At 65.6% G+C, this 19,835-nt stretch overlaps 10 non-coding genes across 10 annotated transcripts; 6 read left to right on the top strand and 4 right to left on the bottom strand.

Moving 5' to 3' along the window:
- Positions 1 to 2,937: 2,937 nt before the first annotated feature.
- On the bottom strand, positions 2,938 to 3,008 carry TRNAG-GCC (transfer RNA glycine (anticodon GCC)). The gene has a single exon. It is a non-coding gene; the product is annotated as a tRNA-Gly (tRNA).
- A 1,299-nt stretch (positions 3,009 to 4,307) lies between these two features.
- Positions 4,308 to 4,390, bottom strand: TRNAL-CAG (transfer RNA leucine (anticodon CAG)). Its single transcript has one exon. It is a non-coding gene; the product is annotated as a tRNA-Leu (tRNA).
- A 540-nt stretch (positions 4,391 to 4,930) lies between these two features.
- Positions 4,931 to 5,002, top strand: TRNAD-GUC (transfer RNA aspartic acid (anticodon GUC)). Its single transcript has one exon. It is a non-coding gene; the product is annotated as a tRNA-Asp (tRNA).
- A 759-nt stretch (positions 5,003 to 5,761) lies between these two features.
- Positions 5,762 to 5,833, top strand: TRNAG-UCC (transfer RNA glycine (anticodon UCC)). The gene has a single exon. It is a non-coding gene; the product is annotated as a tRNA-Gly (tRNA).
- Positions 5,834 to 6,137: 304 nt separating this feature from the next.
- Positions 6,138 to 6,209, top strand: TRNAE-CUC (transfer RNA glutamic acid (anticodon CUC)). Its single transcript has one exon. It is a non-coding gene; the product is annotated as a tRNA-Glu (tRNA).
- Positions 6,210 to 12,237: 6,028 nt separating this feature from the next.
- On the bottom strand, positions 12,238 to 12,308 carry TRNAG-GCC (transfer RNA glycine (anticodon GCC)). Its single transcript has one exon. It is a non-coding gene; the product is annotated as a tRNA-Gly (tRNA).
- Positions 12,309 to 13,607: 1,299 nt separating this feature from the next.
- On the bottom strand, positions 13,608 to 13,690 carry TRNAL-CAG (transfer RNA leucine (anticodon CAG)). Its single transcript has one exon. It is a non-coding gene; the product is annotated as a tRNA-Leu (tRNA).
- A 536-nt stretch (positions 13,691 to 14,226) lies between these two features.
- Positions 14,227 to 14,298, top strand: TRNAD-GUC (transfer RNA aspartic acid (anticodon GUC)). Its single transcript has one exon. It is a non-coding gene; the product is annotated as a tRNA-Asp (tRNA).
- A 759-nt stretch (positions 14,299 to 15,057) lies between these two features.
- TRNAG-UCC (transfer RNA glycine (anticodon UCC)) lies at positions 15,058 to 15,129 on the top strand. Its single transcript has one exon. It is a non-coding gene; the product is annotated as a tRNA-Gly (tRNA).
- Positions 15,130 to 15,433: 304 nt separating this feature from the next.
- On the top strand, positions 15,434 to 15,505 carry TRNAE-CUC (transfer RNA glutamic acid (anticodon CUC)). The gene has a single exon. It is a non-coding gene; the product is annotated as a tRNA-Glu (tRNA).
- The last annotated feature ends 4,330 nt before the right edge of the window (positions 15,506 to 19,835 follow it).

Below are 19,835 nucleotides of genomic sequence, written 5' to 3'. Positions count from 1 at the left end.
CACGAGGACCAAGGAGAGCTCCCATGTGACCGAGCACAGTCATCCCTCCAGGGTACACACCCGCAGAGGGCAAACGTCGGGGAGGTCTGAGGTCCGCACACCGCCACGGACACGGCAGCACTGTTTGCCGTCGCCAAGACACGGAGCAAGGCCCAGCGCCCATGCACACGTGGCGGGCCCGAGAAGAGGTGGCACAGGTGTAGCATGGAACCATCACTCAGGCATAAGGAAATAAACCAAGTGTTGCCATTTGTCACAAGCAATGACGGACCTAGAGACTCTTACACTTGGTGAAGAATGTCAGACCGCGTGGGACAAAGACATGTGGAACGTGTGAAAGAATGCAAAACGACGCTATTTGCCGGGGAGAAACCCACTCACGCAGAACACCACCTTAGGGTAACGCCAGCGGAAAGGCAGCGCTGGAGCGATGAGTGCGCAGCTGGGACCAACAGATACGCAGGACCCTGGATAGAGGGAGAAGCGCCCAGGTGATCCAGTTCAACACAGGGAATAAGCGTCAGGACCCTGGAATACCCTCAAGTGGAAAAGAATCTGAAAACATACACGAAATCCAAAATCTGTACATGGGAAACAGAATCACTTTGCGGTCCATCGGAAACGAGCACAATATTGGAAATCCACTGTACTTCCGCAACAACCGCAACTCCGACATTCGAGTAAGCTTTGACAAGAAAACGAAATCTACAGGCAACTAAGTCAGCGGGAAACAGGCGAGCTGTCCCAAGCCCACCCTGGGTACATACCCGTGAGAGCCGCAACTCTTCATTCGGAAAGACACATGCCAACCCCACGGTCATGGCAGCACTGTTTGCCGTAGCCGAGACGTGGAGGAAACCCTAGTGCCCATCCCCAACGGCTCACCCACGAAGGTGCCATACCAGAGAAAGGGAGAGAATGGGATGCCACTGAGCCGTCCACACGAGTCAAGTTAGTGTCACTGGCAGCAACAGCGGCTGGAGCTGCAGAATATTACCCTTGGTGAGGGAAGTCACACAGACAGGGTCACAGATGGGGGAATCTAAAGTGTTGTACATATTCACCCCTGTGCCCACCAGCGACAGACTCTCAGGCTCGGGAAAGCAGCCTCGGGCTTCCCAAGGGCAGAGTCACGCACGGAGGGATGGATGAGGAGCCGGGCTCAACGGATGTACCGTACCAGTACTGCGTAGAAAGGAGAGGAGCAACGAGGATACACGGGATGCTACAGGGAATGAGATCCCACATCCTGTCATCACCTGTAACGGAAACCGATCTGAAACCCTAATCCTACATGCCCAGGAGTGAATCACAACGCTGTACAGCGGACACGGGCACCAGGCTGTAGATCGTGCTGTTCTACACTTCCAGAACAACGACTGCCACTCCGGGGAAGTCCGTCAGTCGAGGATCGGTCCAAGAGTAGGAAAAAGAAGAGCTTACATTGTGATCCAGCAGACCCAATCCCGGCTACTCATCGGGAAAAGACAGCACGCCCAATGGGAAGAGAGGCGGGCATCCCCCAGGGTCATCGCAGCCCTCGGTGCCGTAGCCGAGACATGGGAAACGCTCATGTGCCGGTCGGCCCGTGGCCGGCACAAGAAGGTGAGGCAAATACATACCGTGGAATGTGACGCAGCCATCAAGAAGGAGCAGCCATCGCCATGGGCCACAAGGCCGGACGGACCCACAGAAGGGACCACTGAGTGAAGTGGGTCGGGTGGAGAGGGACAAAGCTCTGTGGACTCGAACAACGAATACAAAGGAATGTCTGTGCAACGGGAAACCGACCTTGAGACGTAGAAAAGGTGCATAGGGCTACCCAAGGGGAAAGGCAGGGAAGGGACGAAGTTGGAGTCGGATCAAGAGATAGGAAATACTATGCTTACAGCCGATGAGCAACAGAGCTTTCCTCTGTAGCATGAGAACTGTATTCGTGTCTCACCTTAACCTACACTGGAAAATCACCTGGAAAAGAACAGGGGACTGAATCCCTTTGCCGAGCACCTGAGACTAACCCAGGACTGTAAATCAGTTCTACTCGTGTTGGAAGCCGCAGAAAGAGGAGCAGGCCCTGGCCTGGGGTGGGGGGTGGGGGGAGGCAGGCCAGTGCGACAAATGCAAAGGCAGGTTCCTGGACAAGACTGGGATTTGGAATGGCTCAGGGAGGAACTGGGCGTGGGGAGGAGGGGGGGGTGTGCAGATGGGGGAGGCACCGAGCGGGGTGGGGGTGGGATGATGGGGTGCGTTTGGGGAAGTCGGGGGACGGTGAGGGTGCAGGCTGAGGTGGTGGTGCTCTTGCGGCAGGGCTGATGCTGAGGTGTGGCGCGCAACAGGGTTTCAGGGGGATGGGGTGATGTTGGAGACGGTGAGGCCGTCCCTGTTGGAGACCTATTTCTGCCGAGGGACGGGGAGCTGGTGGACTTCTTTGGAACTCCTCCTGCAAGACTCTGGTCCAGGGACCCTCCAGGCGAAAGGGATGTATGCTTGCCAGATGTGGCAACTTCCTTGCTCCTGGCCGTGCAAACGTAGTGTGATTGATTCTCCGGAGTGTGGGGAGAGTGAGGCAGGGAGCTTGGAGACGGACGTTGTGAAAGGTGACGAGGTGGTGCGGGCGGCTGCCAGCCGTGGGGTATTCCTTCCAGGGCAATCCCTGAGCCCCCGGCTGGGTCCGGGTGAGGAAGCGAGCAAACCCAAGAAAGGTGCCTGGACGCACGGGCGGCTGAGCCCGCAGGGCTTGGGGCCACGGAGGCTTGGCAGCAGGGCCTTTTCTGGGTGGGGTGGGGTGGGGCGGGGTGGTGGGCGTCTGCGTGGGAGAGGCAGCGGGCGGCAGGTAGCAGCCAGCGGTTGCAGGAGCGCTGCCCGGAGCGCCTTTCAGCCGGCAGACCTAGCTGGGCTCTGGGGCTGCAGTGCGGGACCAAAAGGGGACGCTGTGGCTGCATGGGCCGGGAATCGAACCCGGGCCTCCCGCGTGGCAGGCGAGAATTCTACCACTGAACCACCCATGCACCGATGACCCAAGCCGCCCGACGCCGCCCCAGAGGCGCTGACCGCCACCCGCCCGGCACTGCTCACTGCTCGCCCGTCGCCCGTCGGCATCTATCTGCTCTATCGGAACAGGAGACGACGGGAGATAGAGGTTGGGGGTGGGGGGCGCGACCTGAAAGCCAGGATCCGGGCACGTGCAGGGCCCCAGGGCGCGGCGCTCTCGGAGGGACCCACTCGGCCCGTCCCGCGCCTTCTGCGCCGACCACGGCCGCCGCGACCCTGTCGGTGTCGCCCGAGGGGGCCGGGAGCCGACGCCGTCTGCCCGGCGCCGGCATCCCTGTCAGGTGCAGGCGCAGGCGCCGCGTGGTCGCTGCGGCCGCGCGCCGACGTTCCTCTCAGCGACCGCCGGGTCCCGACCCCAAGGCGTGTGAGCCCGGCTCGAGCGCTCTGGCGGCCCGCGCTCCCGAGGTCCGGCTCTGACGGGGTGGTGGTGCTGGTGAGGAGGGGCCCTTTGGCAGAGCGGCTCCTGGCTCGGGGACTGCCGGCTGAGGCAGGGAGCGCGCGCAGGCGGGCTTGGCTGCGGCCCGGGCAGCGGCTTCCCCCGGGAACGGGCGCGGGGGCGCCGGCCGGGCGCCTGTGGGTGGGCTGCACGGGCACGCAGGGCTTCCGCTCCCTCCCCAGAGGAGCACCCTTCCCGGGACGGACTCGTGCCAGGAAGACCGGTGTTCGCTGGCCCGCAGGAAGGCTGGGAGGCACGTGTCCCTGGCGGGCGGCAGGCAGGTGTGGCCCGGCCAAGGCCGCAAGGCGCAGAAGCGTCGAGGGCACGCAGCACCCCCCTGGCGGGCAAGGCGGGGGCTCGGCCGCCTCGGTGTGGCTGGGGAGCGCAGGCGGGCCGGCGGGCCGGCTGCGGAGGACAGGGTGCCGGCCGGAGGGAGAGCGGCCGGGGGCGGACGTGGAAGCAAGGCTGCGAGAGCCAGTTGGCCGTTCCCGGCAGAAGTCGGAGCGCCGGCGACGCGAGGAGGGCTTGCCACCCGCGGCGGGGCTGCGTGCTTCGGCGCGGCCGGGGGCGGGGCGGGGCCGTGGGAGTGAAAGTGGGAGGGTGGGCGAGGGTGGGCGAGGGTGGGCGAGGGGGAAGCGGGGAGGCAGGAAAACCAGCAGCTGCAGCTGCAGCTGCAGCCAGCTGGGGAGGAAGGATGCGCTGAGGAGGACTGAAGGTTCCTGGGGCGGGGGTGCAGGCGGCGGGAGGCAGCGCGTGTGTGGAGAAAGGCAGTGGCGCGGGGAGGACGGGTGCGTTTGTCCGGCGGGCCAAAAGGCTGGCTTGTCAGGAGTGGGATTCGAACCCACGCCTCCAGGGGAGACTGCGACCTGAACGCAGCGCCTTAGACCGCTCGGCCATCCTGACGGCGGGCCTGGCTGGGCGCGTGGCCGCTCGCCTGGCTGGGACCCGACGCGGCGCCAGCCCCGGTGCCCTTGGCGGGCCGCGCGCTGCGCCGCGGCAGGCAGCCAGGCAGGCAGGCAGGCAGGCAGGCGGCCGTCCGGGGTGGGTGTCGACGGAGTCGGCGCGCGGCGGCCGCAGGTCGCGCCCCGGACCCAGCCGGGCCCTGGGCGGGCCGGCCCCTCCCCAGCCGCGCCTCTCCTGGCCGGACGCCGGCCGGCGCGCGCCCACCGTGTCCTCGCAGCCTGGCTTTCCTTCTCGGGCCCCCTTCTGCCGGCGGAATGCCCGCGTTGGAGGCAAGAGGCGGCGCGCACTGGGGCGTGTCCAGTGCCCCGGGGGTCCGGGGCCCTGTCGGGGTGGCGGGCTGCCGCTGTGACCGAGGCGGTTGGTTGGGTGCGCGGTTGGGTCGGGACCCGCGGTGGCCGGGGGCCCGTGCTGGGCAGGGGGACGCGTCGGCAGGCAGCCCGAGAGCCGGTGAGCGGCCGGGCGGTAGGACGGTCGCCGCCGTCCTCGTTAGTATAGTGGTGAGTATCCCCGCCTGTCACGCGGGAGACCGGGGTTCGATTCCCCGACGGGGAGGCCACACCTCCTTTTTGGTGGCCGCGGTCGCTCTCTGTCCTGCCGCCAGGCCCCCAAGGGCCCTTGGTCTCGTCCCGCCGCCTTTGGGCGAGGCGCCAGGGCGCGGTGCCCTGCCTAGCCACCGTCGACCCCCCTCTCCCCGTGCAGCCCTCCAGCCTGACTGAGCCCTTTGTGGTCGCCGGGCGCACGGTCGCCACGGCCGAGCGAGGGCCTCCTTGGCCACCCCACGGCCTTGCCCGACCAGAGCCGGAGCTTGCGGCGCGCCCGGCCGCCCGGCCGCCCACGCACCCACCCCCACTGGCTGCCTCAGTGGGCTCCTAGGCTCGCGACGCCCCCGCCGTGCGGCTCGGCACAGCGCCGCGACGCGTGCAGGCAGCTGGGTCCCGTGTCCCCAAGTCGTCGTGGGAAGTGGCGGCGCCCAGCGCCCGGTGGAGAAGGGCTTTTTTGGCCAGCTGGGTGCGGGAAGCTGCGTGCCCCGCGTTGCCCGCCGGGGCTGAGGGCGGAGGCGTTCGCGGGCCGCGGCGGGGAGCGAAGGGCCGGAGGGCCGCAAGGCCGTCGGGCCGGTGGACCACGCAACGGCGTCGCGCTGGCGCGCATGGGGCGGCGCGCGGCTGCTGGTGGCGCCGGCGGCGGCGCAGAGCCTCCGGCTGACGGGGCGTCGGGGCAGGGATGCGGAGGCGGCGGCGGCGGCGGCGGCGGCGGGGAGCGTATGCTGGGGCGAGCCCGGGGCCGGCGTCCGGAGGCCGCCCGGGCTGTGTAGCGTTGGTGGTATAGTGGTGAGCATAGCTGCCTTCCAAGCAGTTGACCCGGGTTCGATTCCCGGCCAACGCAGCGGGCCGACCTTTTGCTGAGCTGCACCGTCCTCCCGGCAGGGGCGTTCGGGGGGGGGAGAGAGAGCTGGGTGCGGGGAGCCAGCCCGCTGGCCCCGCGGCTTTTGGCGTGTGTGCGAGAAGCCGGCGGCGCGCGCAGTGTTTTGAGGGTGCGGAAAGCAAGACGGCACGCCAGGGCAGGCGGACTGACAGGGCCGGCGGGCGGCTGGACTTGCAAAGGCGGGGTGTGGGCAGCAAGGGGGCGCGGGCGGGTGGCATGGAGGCGCTGGGTTCAGCCGGAGCAGGCGAGGGCCGTGCCCCGACGCTCCCTGGTGGTCTAGTGGTTAGGATTCGGCGCTCTCACCGCCGCGGCCCGGGTTCGATTCCCGGTCAGGGAAGCCTTTCTTCTTCCTCTCCGGAGGCCTGCCACCTGCCGAGGTCCTCGCCGGCGACCCGCCCAGCCTTTTAGCCTACGCAATGGCAACCCACTCTAGTCCTCTTGCCTGGAGAATCCCAGGGACGGGGGAGCCTGGTGGGCTGCCGTCTAGTCTATGGGGTCGCACAGAGTCGGACAGGACTGAAGCGACTTAGCAGCTCAGCACTGCGCCAGAGGCCCCCCCGGGACCCTGCACCTCCAGCCCAAGCGCGATTCAGGCCACCTCCGCCGTCCCCCGGGGCAAAGCTTTTTTGGCCGCAGTGGCGACCTCGCGCCGCGCCGCTTTCACCACGACCGGCCTGAGGCCTCCCATGCCCCGCCTCCCTCCCTCCTGAGGGGCTGCGGCTGCTGGCCCTGGTGGCGGCCGTGATGCTCCTGGGCTTGTGCTGGTTCTCCTGCTGTGGGTGGGGGTGAGGAGGTGGGGTTGGATAGGGCGGGTGGGGGTAGGCGCGGGGGTAGGGGCGCGGGCTGCGGTGGTCACCAACCACCAACGGGGGCCAGCAGCGGCAGGGGCGGTGGCCGCAGCCCAAGGTGAGCGAGGGGGATCTGCCTCTGGGAGAGGGGGCCAGTGGCCACGGACACGCCTGCCTTCCCATGTCCCTCATGCCAGCCACCTCTCTGGGCGGCTTGGCCACTGCGTGCCAGGTCCCGGGCTGGCTGTGACTCCCGTATGCCGCTGGTGTCTCCAAGAGGGTTCTGGTCTGGACTGGGCTCTGGGAGGCGGACCACGGCGCCCGGGAGGCATCGGGATCAGTTCGGTCGCTCAGGGCACTGCAGCAGCCCCAGGCTTCCCTGTCCATCACCGACTCGCGCGGCTTGCTCAAACCCACGTCCGTCCAGTCGGGGATGCCACCCAAGCCTCTCATCTTCTGTCGGGTCGTCCCCGTCTCCTCCTGCCTTCCATCAGGGTCTTTTCCCGTGAGTCAGTCCTGCGGGTCAGGTGGCCAGAGGATCGGAGTTTCAGCTTCAGCCTCAGCCCTTCCAATGAATATCCAGGACTGATTTCCTCTAGGATGGACGGGTTGGGTCTCCTCGCAGTCCAAGGGACTCTCAAGAGTCTTCTCCAACACCGCAGTCCAAAAGCATCAATTCTTCGGCACTCGGCCTTCTTTATACTCCACCTCTCACATCTGTTCGTGACCGCCGGAGAAGCCGTAGCTTTCACGAGACGGACCCTCGTCACACCCCTCGTCTCTGCTTTTGGACATGCTGTCAAGATTGGTCATAGCTTTTCTCCCAAGGAGGCGAACGTCTTTTCATTTCACGGCCGCGGCCGGCGTCTGCAGTGCTTTGGGGGAGCCCCCCCAAATGAAGTCTCGCCCGCTTTCTGTTGTTTCCCCATCTATTTGCCATGAAGTGATGGGACGGGATGCCATGATCTTAGTTTTCTGAATGTTGAGTTTGAAGCCAACGTTTTCACTCTCCTCTTTCACTTTCCTCAAGAGGCTCTTTAGTTCTTCTTCGCTCTCCCCGAGGCCAAGGGGTGAAGATGGATGTGGACCTGTGCCGCGAATCCCACCACCGCGCAGTGGAAGGGAGAGAGCTCGCAGATCCGGGCGGGGCGGGGCGGGCCGGGCCGGCCCGGCCCGGCTGGGAAAAGCTAGCCCACCAGCCGGGAGGCGGCAGATGCGCTCGAGGCAGCGATGCCTGCCGGGGAGGACAACCCGACCATCAGGGTGTTTCCCTTGCCTGACCACAGCTCTCAAGCCTACCGGACTGAGGCAAGGTTTACCCAGGCCTCCCTCCCCCACTCGTAACCAAAGGTGGGCACTCGGGCGCACGCACACACACACACAGACACACACACACACACACACAGAGCGCCCTGTTCCACGCACCCCTCCCCTAGTTATGACATCTAAGAGTTTCCCATTCTCTCTAACCTGTCTATCCAGGATCCACTCTATCCCTCTCCCCTACCTGTCATCGTCTTCCCCTAGGAACTCTCCCCGAGGGTAATCGCCCACCACAGTCTCCCCCTGGGCCAATCTCGGGCTCGTCTATCCCCAAAGGGTTTCATTTCACGCCTGTTCAAGGACTGTGTCCTTCGGAGGTGAAGTGGACGGCCGACGAAGGTCACCAAAGTGCGTAGAGGGCGGCACATTTGGGTGCGAAAGGCACGAAGCCGAGTCCCCTTTGGGAAAAGAGCCCCCGTGTCCCGACGTGTGCTTGTGGTTGTTAAAGGAGGTCTCCTTGAGGCCCCTGCCGTGTCGTGGGCGTCAGCGTGCGTGGGGGAGAGTATGGGACGAAGGTGCTTGGGGCCCTGGCTGGTGGGCGCCCCACGTGGATCAGGGACCTGGGCAGCGCGATCACAGGCAGAGGGGGCGGCAGCGAGCCGAGGGGCTGGCAGGCAGGCCCGGGGGTGCTTGGGTGGGGTCTGCCTGGAGGGCCGGCGGGAAGGGGCGTGTGGGGCTCGCGGGAACCTGGCCCAAAGATCGGCAGGCCACTTGAGCAGGCCCTCTGCAGAAGCATGGGCGCGGTGGCGAAGCCGTGCCAGGCGCAGGTGAGAGGCCGGGACGGATCTGCGGGAGGTAGGGCTGGGCGCGGGGTCGGGGTGGGCCTGTGGAGCCGGAGGGAGGCCCGAGCTGGTGAACGTCAGGGCAGGGCAGGCCAGGCCAGGGCAGGACGTGTGAGGGGGGGCCCGAGCTCCAGGGGGATGGCGGCGGGGGTGGGGGCAAGGGGCCGAGCCTGGAGTCTGGAGGGAAAGGCAGAGGGCAGGCCGTGACAGTGAGGGTGCTGTGGCGTGAGGAAGATGGTGCGAGAGCACTCCATTTGGGCGGGGTGGCGGGTGAACGGGCGAGCCACACTGGTGCGCGGTGCCGCAGGCTGCTCAGGCTCAGCGGTGGGCTGAGGACACAGGCAAGCGAACGACAGAAACGGAGTGCCAGATGGGGGCCAGAACTGGTCCGAGATGGGTGGGTGGGCCCGCCGTACCGCCCCAGAGACCAAAGTCACCACTCATCAGGAGCAAATGTCCAGTCTCGGGTGTGACATGGCTGGGGGGTCAGGGTAGGATGGGGGGTGGTGGTTGGGAGCTCGGGTGGCTGAGATTTCACGAGGACCAAGGAGAGCTCCCATGTGACCGAGCACAGTCATCCCTCCAGGGTACACACCCGCAGAGGGCAAACGTCGGGGAGGTCTGAGGTCCGCACACCGCCACGGACACGGCAGCACTGTTTGCTGTCGCCAAGACACGGAGCAAGGCCCAGCGCCCATGCACACGTGGCGGGCCCGAGAAGAGGTGGCACAGGTGTAGCATGGAACCATCACTCAGGCATAAGGAAATAAACCAAGTGTTGCCATTTGTCACAAGCAATGACGGACCTAGAGACTCTTACACTTGGTGAAGAATGTCAGACCGCGTGGGACAAAGACATGTGGAACGTGTGAAAGAATGCAAAACGACGCTATTTGCCGGGGAGAAACCCACTCACGCAGAACACCACCTTAGGGTAACGCCAGCGGAAAGGCAGCGCTGGAGCGATGAGTGCGCAGCTGGGACCAACAGATACGCAGGACCCTGGATAGAGGGAGAAGCGCCCAGGTGATCCAGTTCAACACAGGGAATAAGCGTCAGGACCCTGGAATACCCTCAAGTGGAAAAGAATCTGAAAACATACACGAAATCCAAAATCTGTACATGGGAAACAGAATCACTTTGCGGTCCATCGGAAACGAGCACAATATTGGAAATCCACTGTACTTCCGCAACAACCGCAACTCCGACATTCGAGTAAGCTTTGACAAGAAAACGAAATCTACAGGCAACTAAGTCAGCGGGAAACAGGCGAGCTGTCCCAAGCCCACCCTGGGTACATACCCGTGAGAGCCGCAACTCTTCATTCGGAAAGACACATGCCAACCCCACGGTCATGGCAGCACTGTTTGCCGTAGCCGAGACGTGGAGGAAACCCTAGTGCCCATCCCCAACGGCTCACCCACGAAGGTGCCATACCAGAGAAAGGGAGAGAATGGGATGCCACTGAGCCGTCCACACGAGTCAAGTTAGTGTCACTGGCAGCAACAGCGGCTGGAGCTGCAGAATATTACCCTTGGTGAGGGAAGTCACACAGACAGGGTCACAGATGGGGGAATCTAAAGTGTTGTACATATTCACCCCTGTGCCCACCAGCGACAGACTCTCAGGCTCGGGAAAGCAGCCTCGGGCTTCCCAAGGGCAGAGTCACGCACGGAGGGATGGATGAGGAGCCGGGCTCAACGGATGTACCGTACCAGTACTGCGTAGAAAGGAGAGGAGCAACGAGGATACACGGGATGCTACAGGGAATGAGATCCCACATCCTGTCATCACCTGTAACGGAAACCGATCTGAAACCCTAATCCTACATGCCCAGGAGTGAATCACAACGCTGTACAGCGGACACGGGCACCAGGCTGTAGATCGTGCTGTTCTACACTTCCAGAACAACGACTGCCACTCCGGGGAAGTCCGTCAGTCGAGGATCGGTCCAAGAGTAGGAAAAAGAAGAGCTTACATTGTGATCCAGCAGACCCAATCCCGGCTACTCATCGGGAAAAGACAGCACGCCCAATGGGAAGAGAGGCGGGCATCCCCCAGGGTCATCGCAGCCCTCGGTGCCGTAGCCGAGACATGGGAAACGCTCATGTGCCGGTCGGCCCGTGGCCGGCACAAGAAGGTGAGGCAAATACATACCGTGGAATGTGACGCAGCCATCAAGAAGGAGCAGCCATCGCCATGGGCCACAAGGCCGGACGGACCCACAGAAGGGACCACTGAGTGAAGTGGGTCGGGTGGAGAGGGACAAAGCTCTGTGGACTCGAACAACGAATACAAAGGAATGTCTGTGCAACGGGAAACCGACCTTGAGACGTAGAAAAGGTGCATAGGGCTACCCAAGGGGAAAGGCAGGGAAGGGACGAAGTTGGAGTCGGATCAAGAGATAGGAAATACTATGCTTACAGCCGATGAGCAACAGAGCTTTCCTCTGTAGCATGAGAACTGTATTCGTGTCTCACCTTAACCTACACTGGAAAATCACCTGGAAAAGAACAGGGGACTGAATCCCTTTGCCGAGCACCTGAGACTAACCCAGGACTGTAAATCAGTTCTACTCGTGTTGGAAGCCGCAGAAAGAGGAGCAGGCCCTGGCCTGGGGTGGGGGGTGGGGGGAGGCAGGCCAGTGCGACAAATGCAAAGGCAGGTTCCTGGACAAGACTGGGATTTGGAATGGCTCAGGGAGGAACTGGGCGTGGGGAGGAGGGGGGGGTGTGCAGATGGGGGAGGCACCGAGCGGGGTGGGGGTGGGATGATGGGGTGCGTTTGGGGAAGTCGGGGGACGGTGAGGGTGCAGGCTGAGGTGGTGGTGCTCTTGCGGCAGGGCTGATGCTGAGGTGTGGCGCGCAACAGGGTTTCAGGGGGATGGGGTGATGTTGGAGACGGTGAGGCCGTCCCTGTTGGAGACCTATTTCTGCCGAGGGACGGGGAGCTGGTGGACTTCTTTGGAACTCCTCCTGCAAGACTCTGGTCCAGGGACCCTCCAGGCGAAAGGGATGTATGCTTGCCAGATGTGGCAACTTCCTTGCTCCTGGCCGTGCAAACGTAGTGTGATTGATTCTCCGGAGTGTGGGGAGAGTGAGGCAGGGAGCTTGGAGACGGACGTTGTGAAAGGTGACGAGGTGGTGCGGGCGGCTGCCAGCCGTGGGGTATTCCTTCCAGGGCAATCCCTGAGCCCCCGGCTGGGTCCGGGTGAGGAAGCGAGCAAACCCAAGAAAGGTGCCTGGACGCACGGGCGGCTGAGCCCGCAGGGCTTGGGGCCACGGAGGCTTGGCAGCAGGGCCTTTTCTGGGTGGGGTGGGGTGGGGCGGGGTGGTGGGCGTCTGCGTGGGAGAGGCAGCGGGCGGCAGGTAGCAGCCAGCGGTTGCAGGAGCGCTGCCCGGAGCGCCTTTCAGCCGGCAGACCTAGCTGGGCTCTGGGGCTGCAGTGCGGGACCAAAAGGGGACGCTGTGGCTGCATGGGCCGGGAATCGAACCCGGGCCTCCCGCGTGGCAGGCGAGAATTCTACCACTGAACCACCCATGCACCGATGACCCAAGCCGCCCGACGCCGCCCCAGAGGCGCTGACCGCCACCCGCCCGGCACTGCTCACTGCTCGCCCGTCGCCCGTCGGCATCTATCTGCTCTATCGGAACAGGAGACGACGGGAGATAGAGGTTGGGGGTGGGGGGCGCGACCTGAAAGCCAGGATCCGGGCACGTGCAGGGCCCCAGGGCGCGGCGCTCTCGGAGGGACCCACTCGGCCCGTCCCGCGCCTTCTGCGCCGACCACGGCCGCCGCGACCCTGTCGGTGTCGCCCGAGGGGGCCGGGAGCCGACGCCGTCTGCCCGGCGCCGGCATCCCTGTCAGGTGCAGGCGCAGGCGCCGCGTGGTCGCTGCGGCCGCGCGCCGACGTTCCTCTCAGCGACCGCCGGGTCCCGACCCCAAGGCGTGTGAGCCCGGCTCGAGCGCTCTGGCGGCCCGCGCTCCCGAGGTCCGGCTCTGACGGGGTGGTGGTGCTGGTGAGGAGGGGCGCTTTGGCAGAGCGGCTCCTGGCTCGGGGACTGCCGGCTGAGGCAGGGAGCGCGCGCAGGCGGGCTTGGCTGCGGCCCGGGCAGCGGCTTCCCCCGGGAACGGGCGCGGGGGCGCCGGCCGGGCGCCTGTGGGTGGGCTGCACGGGCACGCAGGGCTTCCGCTCCCTCCCCAGAGGAGCACCCTTCCCGGGACGGACTCGTGCCAGGAAGACCGGTGTTCGCTGGCCCGCAGGAAGGCTGGGAGGCACGTGTCCCTGGCGGGCGGCAGGCAGGTGTGGCCCGGCCAAGGCCGCAAGGCGCAGAAGCGTCGAGGGCACGCAGCACCCCCCTGGCGGGCAAGGCGGGGGCTCGGCCGCCTCGGTGTGGCTGGGGAGCGCAGGCGGGCCGGCGGGCCGGCTGCGGAGGACAGGGTGCCGGCCGGAGGGAGAGCGGCCGGGGGCGGACGTGGAAGCAAGGCTGCGAGAGCCAGTTGGCCGTTCCCGGCAGAAGTCGGAACGCCGGCGACGCGAGGAGGGCTTGCCACCCGCGGCGGGGCTGCGTGCTTCGGCGCGGCCGGGGGCGGGGCGGGGCCGTGGGAGTGAAAGTGGGAGGGTGGGCGAGGGTGGGCGAGGGTGGGCGAGGGGGAAGCGGGGAGGCAGGAAAACCAGCAGCTGCAGCTGCAGCTGCAGCCAGCTGGGGAGGAAGGATGCGCTGAGGAGGACTGAAGGTTCCTGGGGCGGGGGTGCAGGCGGCGGGAGGCAGCGCGTGTGTGGAGAAAGGCAGTGGCGCGGGGAGGACGGGTGCGTTTGTCCGGCGGGCCAAAAGGCTGGCTTGTCAGGAGTGGGATTCGAACCCACGCCTCCAGGGGAGACTGCGACCTGAACGCAGCGCCTTAGACCGCTCGGCCATCCTGACGGCGGGCCTGGCTGGGCGCGTGGCCGCTCGCCTGGCTGGGACCCGACGCGGCGCCAGCCCCGGTGCCCTTGGCGGGCCGCGCGCTGCGCCGCGGCAGGCAGCCAGGCAGGCAGGCAGGCAGGCGGCCGTCCGGGGTGGGTGTCGACGGAGTCGGCGCGCGGCGGCCGCAGGTCGCGCCCCGGACCCAGCCGGGCCCTGGGCGGGCCGGCCCCTCCCCAGCCGCGCCTCTCCTGGCCGGACGCCGGCCGGCGCGCGCCCACCGTGTCCTCGCAGCCTGGCTTTCCTTCTCGGGCCCCCTTCTGCCGGCGGAATGCCCGCGTTGGAGGCAAGAGGCGGCGCGCACTGGGGCGTGTCCAGTGCCCCGGGGGTCCGGGGCCCTGTCGGGGTGGCGGGCTGCCGCTGTGACCGAGGCGGTTGGTTGGGTGCGCGGTTGGGTCGGGACCCGCGGTGGCCGGGGGCCCGTGCTGGGCAGGGGGACGCGTCGGCAGGCAGCCCGAGAGCCGGTGAGCGGCCGGGCGGTAGGACGGTCGCCGCCGTCCTCGTTAGTATAGTGGTGAGTATCCCCGCCTGTCACGCGGGAGACCGGGGTTCGATTCCCCGACGGGGAGGCCACACCTCCTTTTTGGTGGCCGCGGTCGCTCTCTGTCCTGCCGCCAGGCCCCCAAGGGCCCTTGGTCTCGTCCCGCCGCCTTTGGGCGAGGCGCCAGGGCGCGGTGCCCTGCCTAGCCACCGTCGACCCCCCTCTCCCCGTGCAGCCCTCCAGCCTGACTGAGCCCTTTGTGGTCGCCGGGCGCACGGTCGCCACGGCCGAGCGAGGGCCTCCTTGGCCACCCCACGGCCTTGCCCGACCAGAGCCGGAGCTTGCGGCGCGCCCGGCCGCCCGGCCGCCCACGCACCCACCCCCACTGGCTGCCTCAGTGGGCTCCTAGGCTCGCGACGCCCCCGCCGTGCGGCTCGGCACAGCGCCGCGACGCGTGCAGGCAGCTGGGTCCCGTGTCCCCAAGTCGTCGTGGGAAGTGGCGGCGCCCAGCGCCCGGTGGAGAAGGGCTTTTTTGGCCAGCTGGGTGCGGGAAGCTGCGTGCCCCGCGTTGCCCGCCGGGGCTGAGGGCGGAGGCGTTCGCGGGCCGCGGCGGGGAGCGAAGGGCCGGAGGGCCGCAAGGCCGTCGGGCCGGTGGACCACGCAACGGCGTCGCGCTGGCGCGCATGGGGCGGCGCGCGGCTGCTGGTGGCGCCGGCGGCGGCGCAGAGCCTCCGGCTGACGGGGCGTCGGGGCAGGGATGCGGAGGCGGCGGCGGCGGCGGCGGCGGCGGGGAGCGTATGCTGGGGCGAGCCCGGGGCCGGCGTCCGGAGGCCGCCCGGGCTGTGTAGCGTTGGTGGTATAGTGGTGAGCATAGCTGCCTTCCAAGCAGTTGACCCGGGTTCGATTCCCGGCCAACGCAGCGGGCCGACCTTTTGCTGAGCTGCACCGTCCTCCCGGCAGGGGCGTTCGGGGGGGGGAGAGAGAGCTGGGTGCGGGGAGCCAGCCCGCTGGCCCCGCGGCTTTTGGCGTGTGTGCGAGAAGCCGGCGGCGCGCGCAGTGTTTTGAGGGTGCGGAAAGCAAGACGGCACGCCAGGGCAGGCGGACTGACAGGGCCGGCGGGCGGCTGGACTTGCAAAGGCGGGGTGTGGGCAGCAAGGGGGCGCGGGCGGGTGGCATGGAGGCGCTGGGTTCAGCCGGAGCAGGCGAGGGCCGTGCCCCGACGCTCCCTGGTGGTCTAGTGGTTAGGATTCGGCGCTCTCACCGCCGCGGCCCGGGTTCGATTCCCGGTCAGGGAAGCCTTTCTTCTTCCTCTCCGGAGGCCTGCCACCTGCCGAGGTCCTCGCCGGCGACCCGCCCAGCCTTTTAGCCTACGCAATGGCAACCCACTCTAGTCCTCTTGCCTGGAGAATCCCAGGGACGGGGGAGCCTGGTGGGCTGCCGTCTAGTCTATGGGGTCGCACAGAGTCGGACAGGACTGAAGCGACTTAGCAGCTCAGCACTGCGCCAGAGGCCCCCCCGGGACCCTGCACCTCCAGCCCAAGCGCGATTCAGGCCACCTCCGCCGTCCCCCGGGGCAAAGCTTTTTTGGCCGCAGTGGCGACCTCGCGCCGCGCCGCTTTCACCACGACCGGCCTGAGGCCTCCCATGCCCCGCCTCCCTCCCTCCTGAGGGGCTGCGGCTGCTGGCCCTGGTGGCGGCCGTGATGCTCCTGGGCTTGTGCTGGTTCTCCTGCTGTGGGTGGGGGTGAGGAGGTGGGGTTGGATAGGGCGGGTGGGGGTAGGCGCGGGGGTAGGGGCGCGGGCTGCGGTGGTCACCAACCACCAACGGGGGCCAGCAGCGGCAGGGGCGGTGGCCGCAGCCCAAGGTGAGCGAGGGGGATCTGCCTCTGGGAGAGGGGGCCAGTGGCCACGGACACGCCTGCCTTCCCATGTCCCTCATGCCAGCCACCTCTCTGGGCGGCTTGGCCACTGCGTGCCAGGTCCCGGGCTGGCTGTGACTCCCGTATGCCGCTGGTGTCTCCAAGAGGGTTCTGGTCTGGACTGGGCTCTGGGAGGCGGACCACGGCGCCCGGGAGGCATCGGGATCAGTTCGGTCGCTCAGGGCACTGCAGCAGCCCCAGGCTTCCCTGTCCATCACCGACTCGCGCGGCTTGCTCAAACCCACGTCCGTCCAGTCGGGGATGCCACCCAAGCCTCTCATCTTCTGTCGGGTCGTCCCCGTCTCCTCCTGCCTTCCATCAGGGTCTTTTCCCGTGAGTCAGTCCTGCGGGTCAGGTGGCCAGAGGATCGGAGTTTCAGCTTCAGCCTCAGTCCTTCCAATGAATATCCAGGACTGATTTCCTCTAGGATGGACGGGTTGGGTCTCCTCGCAGTCCAAGGGACTCTCAAGAGTCTTCTCCAACACCGCAGTCCAAAAGCATCAATTCTTCGGCACTCGGCCTTCTTTATACTCCACCTCTCACATCTGTTCGTGACCGCCGGAGAAGCCGTAGCTTTCACGAGACGGACCCTCGTCACACCCCTCGTCTCTGCTTTTGGACATGCTGTCAAGATTGGTCATAGCTTTTCTCCCAAGGAGGCGAACGTCTTTTCATTTCACGGCCGCGGCCGGCGTCTGCAGTGCTTTGGGGGAGCCCCCCCAAATGAAGTCTCGCCCGCTTTCTGTTGTTTCCCCATCTATTTGCCATGAAGTGATGGGACGGGATGCCATGATCTTAGTTTTCTGAATGTTGAGTTTGAAGCCAACGTTTTCACTCTCCTCTTTCACTTTCCTCAAGAGGCTCTTTAGTTCTTCTTCGCTCTCCCCGAGGCCAAGGGGTGAAGATGGATGTGGACCTGTGCCGCGAATCCCACCACCGCGCAGTGGAAGGGAGAGAGCTCGCAGATCCGGGCGGGGCGGGGCGGGCCGGGCCGGCCCGGCCCGGCTGGGAAAAGCTAGCCCACCAGCCGGGAGGCGGCAGATGCGCTCGAGGCAGCGATGCCTGCCGGGGAGGACAACCCGACCATCAGGGTGTTTCCCTTGCCTGACCACAGCTCTCAAGCCTACCGGACTGAGGCAAGGTTTACCCAGGCCTCCCTCCCCCACTCGTAACCAAAGGTGGGCACTCGGGCGCACGCACACACACACACAGACACACACACACACACACACAGAGCGCCCTGTTCCACGCACCCCTCCCCTAGTTATGACATCTAAGAGTTTCCCATTCTCTCTAACCTGTCTATCCAGGATCCACTCTATCCCTCTCCCCTACCTGTCATCGTCTTCCCCTAGGAACTCTCCCCGAGGGTAATCGCCCACCACAGTCTCCCCCTGGGCCAATCTCGGGCTCGTCTATCCCCAAAGGGTTTCATTTCACGCCTGTTCAAGGACTGTGTCCTTCGGAGGTGAAGTGGACGGCCGACGAAGGTCACCAAAGTGCGTAGAGGGCGGCACATTTGGGTGCGAAAGGCACGAAGCCGAGTCCCCTTTGGGAAAAGAGCCCCCGTGTCCCGACGTGTGCTTGTGGTTGTTAAAGGAGGTCTCCTTGAGGCCCCTGCCGTGTCGTGGGCGTCAGCGTGCGTGGGGGAGAGTATGGGACGAAGGTGCTTGGGGCCCTGGCTGGTGGGCGCCCCACGTGGATCAGGGACCTGGGCAGCGCGATCACAGGCAGAGGGGGCGGCAGCGAGCCGAGGGGCTGGCAGGCAGGCCCGGGGGTGCTTGGGTGGGGTCTGCCTGGAGGGCCGGCGGGAAGGGGCGTGTGGGGCTCGCGGGAACCTGGCCCAAAGATCGGCAGGCCACTTGAGCAGGCCCTCTGCAGAAGCATGGGCGCGGTGGCGAAGCCGTGCCAGGCGCAGGTGAGAGGCCGGGACGGATCTGCGGGAGGTAGGGCTGGGCGCGGGGTCGGGGTGGGTCTGTGGAGCCGGAGGGAGGCCCGAGCTGGTGAACGTCAGGGCAGGGCAGGCCAGGCCAGGGCAGGACGTGTGAGGGGGGGCCCGAGCTCCAGGGGGATGGCGGCGGGGGTGGGGGCAAGGGGCCGAGCCTGGAGTCTGGAGGGAAAGGCAGAGGGCAGGCCGTGACAGTGAGGGTGCTGTGGCGTGAGGAAGATGGTGCGAGAGCACTCCATTTGGGCGGGGTGGCGGGTGAACGGGCGAGCCACACTGGTGCGCGGTGCCGCAGGCTGCTCAGGCTCAGCGGTGGGCTGAGGACACAGGCAAGCGAACGACAGAAACGGAGTGCCAGATGGGGGCCAGAACTGGTCCGAGATGGGTGGGTGGGCCCGCCGTACCGCCCCAGAGACCAAAGTCACCACTCATCAGGAGCAAATGTCCAGTCTCGGGTGTGACATGGCTGGGGGGTCAGGGTAGGATGGGGGGTGGTGGTTGGGAGCTCGGGTGGCTGAGATTTCACGAGGACCAAGGAGAGCTCCCATGTGACCGAGCACAGTCATCCCTCCAGGGTACACACCCGCAGAGGGCAAACGTCGGGGAGGTCTGAGGTCCGCACACCGCCACGGACACGGCAGCACTGTTTGCCGTCGCCAAGACACGGAGCAAGGCCCAGCGCCCATGCACACGTGGCGGGCCCGAGAAGAGGTGGCACAGGTGTAGCATGGAACCATCACTCAGGCATAAGGAAATAAACCAAGTGTTGCCATTTGTCACAAGCAATGACGGACCTAGAGACTCTTACACTTGGTGAAGAATGTCAGACCGCGTGGGACAAAGACATGTGGAACGTGTGAAAGAATGCAAAACGACGCTATTTGCCGGGGAGAAACCCACTCACGCAGAACACCACCTTAGGGTAACGCCAGCGGAAAGGCAGCGCTGGAGCGATGAGTGCGCAGCTGGGACCAACAGATACGCAGGACCCTGGATAGAGGGAGAAGCGCCCAGGTGATCCAGTTCAACACAGGGAATAAGCGTCAGGACCCTGGAATACCCTCAAGTGGAAAAGAATCTGAAAACATACACGAAATCCAAAATCTGTACATGGGAAACAGAATCACTTTGCGGTCCATCGGAAACGAGCACAATATTGGAAATCCACTGTACTTCCGCAACAACCGCAACTCCGACATTCGAGTAAGCTTTGACAAGAAAACGAAATCTACAGGCAACTAAGTCAGCGGGAAACAGGCGAGCTGTCCCAAGCCCACCCTGGGTACATACCCGTGAGAGCCGCAACTCTTCATTCGGAAAGACACATGCCAACCCCACGGTCATGGCAGCACTGTTTGCCGTAGCCGAGACGTGGAGGAAACCCTAGTGCCCATCCCCAACGGCTCACCCACGAAGGTGCCATACCAGAGAAAGGGAGAGAATGGGATGCCACTGAGCCGTCCACACGAGTCAAGTTAGTGTCACTGGCAGCAACAGCGGCTGGAGCTGCAGAATATTACCCTTGGTGAGGGAAGTCACACAGACAGGGTCACAGATGGGGGAATCTAAAGTGTTGTACATATTCACCCCTGTGCCCACCAGCGACAGACTCTCAGGCTCGGGAAAGCAGCCTCGGGCTTCCCAAGGGCAGAGTCACGCACGGAGGGATGGATGAGGAGCCGGGCTCAACGGATGTACCGTACCAGTACTGCGTAGAAAGGAGAGGAGCAACGAGGATACACGGGATGCTACAGGGAATGAG

The sequence above is a fragment of the Bubalus kerabau genome, chromosome 6, assembly GCF_029407905.1.
Source record: "Bubalus kerabau isolate K-KA32 ecotype Philippines breed swamp buffalo chromosome 6, PCC_UOA_SB_1v2, whole genome shotgun sequence".
In the NCBI taxonomy this organism is placed as follows: Eukaryota; Metazoa; Chordata; class Mammalia; order Artiodactyla; family Bovidae; genus Bubalus; species Bubalus kerabau.
This window is presented reverse-complemented; position numbering and strand designations above follow the sequence as displayed.